We start from the raw sequence: 6,000 nt of genomic DNA, 5'->3' as shown, positions 1-6,000 counted from the left end.
TACACTTTGTATTAAACAATAAACTAGAAGCCAGAAACTAAAACAAACACAGTTTTCTTATGGTCTGAGAAACCAGCTTTTCACATGCTGTTTCTTAGAATTTTATGCTTCCCAAACATTACCTAATTAATCACATGTTAATGCAATGATAATACTCCTTTTTGTGCAATGTTTTCTTAACAATATTGTGAAATATAAATATATCATTAATCTTGATTTATGATTAAAGTATTACCAAGCAATAGCGAATAACATAAATAGGTTATCTTGGTTGTATTAAATAAATGTTATCTTAATGAAAATTTGTTTACGGCCAGCCAAAAATTATATCCTAAAACTCAACCATATCATCTACTTTAAAAGGGGAAGCATATGTTAAGGCTGTATCCCCTCTGTTTTTTATTTAACATTGTTAGTTTTTGGATCTATTTAAAAAGGGAAGCGTTTGTTCAAGCTGTACCCCCCTCATTTTTTATTTAATATCATTAGTTTTTGGATCTACGTTACATTATTTATATTATTGTTTTGTAAATAAGCAAAAATATAAATCGATCATGCTTGAAATACCTTTCATGATAAAACAAATCATACCAAAATAATTATAATATAATTCTTTTAATAAGATGAATGATCAAATATACATCTAAAAGTCAATGAAATTAAGAAAAAATGGCGGTAGTATTAAGAGCATCCAGGTCATCATGCGGCGCGTGACTTGTCAAACAACTGTTACTCTGTGTGGCTCCACGTAGGCGTCGTTCATGTCATAGACGAATGACACGTCTCAGGTGATTGCCACCAGTGCCCTGTATACCATGGTAGGTACAAATAGGAGCATAGAAATATAAGGTGATCACACGAGGATTAATTAATTGGTTTAATCAGAGGCTTACCTTACCCTAGCTAAAAGGTTAGTGCTCATTCCTTTTGTATGTAGGTAGAAGAATGTGCGCTTACCGAACTTTATTAATTTTGCGTAATCTGCCCAGCAGGTCGACGCACGATGCAACCGGTCATTAAATTTTTCACCCTCTTTTTTTCATGTTCTAGGTATCAGCTTAGTTAATTTCAATCAGGATTACCCAATTAGGATATATGTTCGAGTATTTATATGCTATGTTGCACTCAGGTCATGACACACGACGCCGGCCGATCACTTGATAATTAGAAAAAAGGCAGGGATCTCACTTTAGACAATGGGATCATATCAGATCACCGGATTGGTCCGAGGCCAGCACGAACTTGATAGCTGATCAGCGAGGTTTGTTTTAGAGATATTGCAAGACAGAGGTACAATACAGCCCATATGGCAAAACTCAAGTCCTCAACTCGAAATATCTATATGACCATCTGTGCAGTTTCAGCCTCAGTCAACTGTCCAAACTGGAAATTCATGCGGAGAAACTCTGCCCCATTCGGGGTGCAATTATTCACATATAGTCCATTTTTAATATTTACACGAGGCCAAAATCGTCTTTCTCGTATCCTAGATTTAGGGAGACATATGTGTTCCAGTACAATTTATTCAGTTTTTTTGCTTTTTTGGAGAATGGTGTAATTTTTTATGCCTAATATTAGATGCACCTAATACTTGATTTTAGTAATAAAGTATTAGTATTCTATCTCTAACAAAATCTTACCACTGCGTATTATTTGGGCAAATGGTCTATATGTATGCATGCTTAATTAGTTCATGGTTTTACAAAATTTCATATAAGAACTTTTTTACTATACTACCTTAATGTAACACATTTTCTAATATAAAAATTAGGTACATCGAGTGTATCTGTATGTAGAATGTATTTGGAATTAAGTACCAAAATTTACATAAATTTAATATATCTAACTACTTTTTCAAAAGTACAGTAAAATTTCTCTTCATAAAGTTAGTACTGATCCGGTACCGGTACGTGTCTGCTATGCTCTGATAGTTGAATATTGATCACGTAGATAACCGGCCGGTTGGCACCACTAACATCACATCATCTTGAGTCCTTATCACGCCAAATACCTAATTAATCCCTCTGTGATAAAAAAAAATTAAACGACCTAATGATCTACCAAGATTATTTGTGTTTTCTGCTTTCCTTGAATTTTTTTTTCTCATGATACCGAAAACCTAACCCCATCTCCATTTGTCTCAGCGGAGATCCCTCCCAGCTGGCCTAACTGGTGGGAAGATAGAGCAATGCGCGACGAGAGTACGAAACCAAATCAACTGTGCAAAATCGTATTGTTTTGGGGGGTTTCCAGCATGCGATTGATTGATCATCCAACTAATGACTTCGATCTGAACAGTGTGGCCACCTAATAAGAGGATGCATACTTAACAAATAATACGTAGCCGCTAGTCAGTAGGTCGTAGATAGAAATTGGAGTTCCTAGGGAAGGACACATTACGTGTTACTTTGTATAGCTTATGCTTGTATTATTTCTTGGCTTTTACAAATACGTTTTCTGAACTATTAAATGATATGTTTTTTATAAAAAATTTATATGTATAAGTTTATCATATTATATTCTTAAATTAGATTTTTAACTTTACAATAGTTAATTTTATCATTTATATAACTTAAATAGCTAAAAAATAAGATATTTTTTTATCTTTTGTCCGTAAAAAGAACGCGGCCTTATGGGCCGGGCTCTAGAATTTGACCACCAGAGATCACTTTGGGCTATGACTGCAATTGTCACAGTGACTCGTAAAACAACAGAAGACGGGCGGATATTAGCCATGATGATTCTCGGGATGTGATTACATAGAGTTCTAACTAGTCGATGTACCTCCAAGTATTAGGCATGTCATTTGCTTCTAGTTATGGTTCTTAGATCTGGTCTTCTGAGCGTTAGTAGTCTACTTTTGCCGCTAGTTAAGTTCACTTTGTGTTCTTTTATAGATAAAAGATTATATGATTTTTTATAGTAATTTAATGGTGTAAGTGTTGAATTTAACTATTAAAAAGTTTGAAATCTATCTGAGAAAGGTGAAATTATGAGCTTGTACATAGAAACTTTTAAAAAACACACACATCATTTAACAGTTAAAAAACATACACGCAAAAGCCGAGGAAAACTATGAGAATATTCTACGTAAAAGAACATAGCCTAATGATTTGTGTAGTGCTCTCTCCATTATGTTAAGTCAAGCCTATTTAAATTTGACCAATTTTATAAAAAAATATATTAACATTTCCAACACAAAATTTGTGTACTGTAAAAATATACTCAATGTTGAATTTAGTGAGACTAATTTTGTACAGTGAATGTTAGTATATTTTTCAAAAATTAAATCAAAAATTTAAGATGTTTGACTAGGTGCAACTCAAAGTGACTCATAGTATAAAATGAAAGGAATATATATTTGAGGACACTATTTTTGGGAAGTAGATCCTTTGATATAAATGCCCCGGTGACATGATCACTGACATATGGGTTTATGGATGAGGGAGCACACAAGTCAGCGATCACGTGCCCTAGGCTTTACGTCAGAGGATCTTTTTTTAGGCCCTAAACGATCACACATCCAGCATATACCACAGTACAACCCTGCCACCTCTGTTGTGTAAAAATTGTTACATTTTAAAGATATGGTAAAAAAAATATATCATTCACATTCCTTGTGGAGGCCAAGAAATTATATGTCATACAAGGATATGCATTGTTTAATTAATTATGGTGAGCTTTACATTACAAAAGTTTTGATCGATCAATATAATTTACATATTAAATATAGTTTTCTTTTAAATATAAATAGGAGCTCCACAAATGTATTGGACATAGGGAAAAAACATAGGTGTAAAGTCAAAAGGGCCCCTTTGTTTGTATGAAAATCATAGGAATTTTGTAGGATTTAAATCCTATACAAACAATTCCTATTTGTCATTTGGAACAAATGACTTGGGCTTCAACTATTCTATGAAATTCCTATGAAATAGAAAGACAAGGAGATTTTGGAGAAGAACTAGTATAAGGTCCAATCTTATGAAAATTTTCCTTTGAATCTATCTCTCTCTCTTTTAATTCATGTATTTTTTTCCTATAGTCTATTCATCATATATTTCTGTGTTTTTTGATCCTCTATTTATATTTTGCATGTACATTTTCATCAACATCTTTTTTTCTATTCGTGTGTTTTTACAATCATGTGTTTCGTAGAGCCCTTAAACCTAAACTCAAAAGGACACTTCTTAGAGTCAACTGAAATTACTACCTAGGACTATGCTAATTAAGAGGTGGACATAAGTACATCACAAAAGGTCACACAAAAAATAGGTTGTACTTGAGAAGCTACATATATGCAATTGTATTTATGGGGAAAAACTTAAAGTTCTATATCATATCTAATTTTAACTGTAAAATTTAGATTTACCAAGAAAACCTACCTATTTTTCAAAATTGGCTAATACTACATGACTCCTAATATATTGTTTAATTGTTCGTACCAAGGAACCTAGAGCACACATGTTTGAGGACCGAAGAGGACATGGCTATAATCACCTATTATTTTCAAGAGTTTTCTGTTTTTACAACCTATCAAAAAATATCATATTTTATAACATGCTATTTTCCGTATTATAATTTGAACCGAACAACTACGGTTATTGTTATTATGTGGCGGTGGTGGTCCCTTCAAAGCACCCTTAAAATTTCAACAGCTATCGAGTGGCGTGAAGCTATGTCAACCTAGCTACCGTGTTGCACCTAGCGTTACCAGCGGCAGCCATGGCTGTCCTGCGCGTTACTACTGATGTTGTTGATGAAAAAGCGTTGTGTTTCCGTGAAACGGGCAAAATATCAAACAGAAGGCGATTGACTTGCATGGCAAAGCAGACGCTGTTATTGACTTGGCATCCATATAAGCTGATGCGGTGCGTCTGGGCTTTTTAACTTTTTGCTATTTTTTTATAACGGAAGTTTAATCCCTCTCACAATACTTATGAGAGGAGAATAGTAAATTTATTACCACTCACTCGTAAGAATAAAAAAATGTTAAACTTCTCCGCTTGTACGGATGATACGAGAGGTACCGGCGCTAATTCATGTCTCTTATTTCCGCTCTCTGCAGCCCCTAGAATTGGCTTAGCTGATAAGCTAGATCATAGCCATTACTATGAAAAGAATGTAGCTAGATCAACATTTCGCTGTCGGTTGTACTAGCTGCATAAAAGTTATAGAAGTATTCTAATAGTTTGAATCATGGTACTGCTACATAGCTGTGGACTTGTGACAGTGGCTATAATAGTGATAGCGGAGTACTATCACTAGGCAATAGGTAGCAACTCCAAATGATGCATGGAACATAGTAGCTGTTATTGCACACAAATTTATAAGTTGGAGTATAAATATATAATCTCAGGAGGGGAAAATATAGTGAACTACAGACAAGAAAAATCCAATTAAGTCAACAAATGTCAAAGTCGATTTTGGGCCCAACTCTCAAGCCATTGACGCTTCGAACTCCCGCCAGTTCCACATGCAACCATCGTCTCGTCAAATTTCCTTAATGAAACTAATAGACAGGCTAAATTAGGATCTCCATACATCATTGTAACCAGGGTTTTCTAAGTCGATAGGTTTATGCGTTTGGTGTTTTGACATGGCTCAAAATCAATTTTTGGTTTGAGTTTTCAATAACTTTTTTTGACAAATTCAAATGTCGAGTAATAAATTTGATCAAAACTTAGTCATAATTTGTCGAAAAGAAGACTATATGTATGAAAAACCTCGGATACCGACCGGTTCAAAATCTGATAGTCAATTGGTATTGTGAACCTTACCTGCTATTTATGTGGTGAACATTCGGCTTTTTAGAGAAAAAGAACGAAACAACATATTTGTAAAAAAATATTTTGTGAATGAAACTTTTATATACATAATTTTAGCGATCTAAAATCAAAGGATGAAAAATAAACTATAATAAAAAAAACCCTAAAATCAACTCTAAATTTAATATTATAAATTCAAATTTTGACTTATAAGTATAAACAGAAGCAAAAGGAC

This window comes from Oryza brachyantha, chromosome 4 (genome assembly GCF_000231095.2).
Source record: "Oryza brachyantha chromosome 4, ObraRS2, whole genome shotgun sequence".
Taxonomy (NCBI): Eukaryota; Viridiplantae; Streptophyta; class Magnoliopsida; order Poales; family Poaceae; genus Oryza; species Oryza brachyantha.
This window is presented reverse-complemented; position numbering follows the sequence as displayed.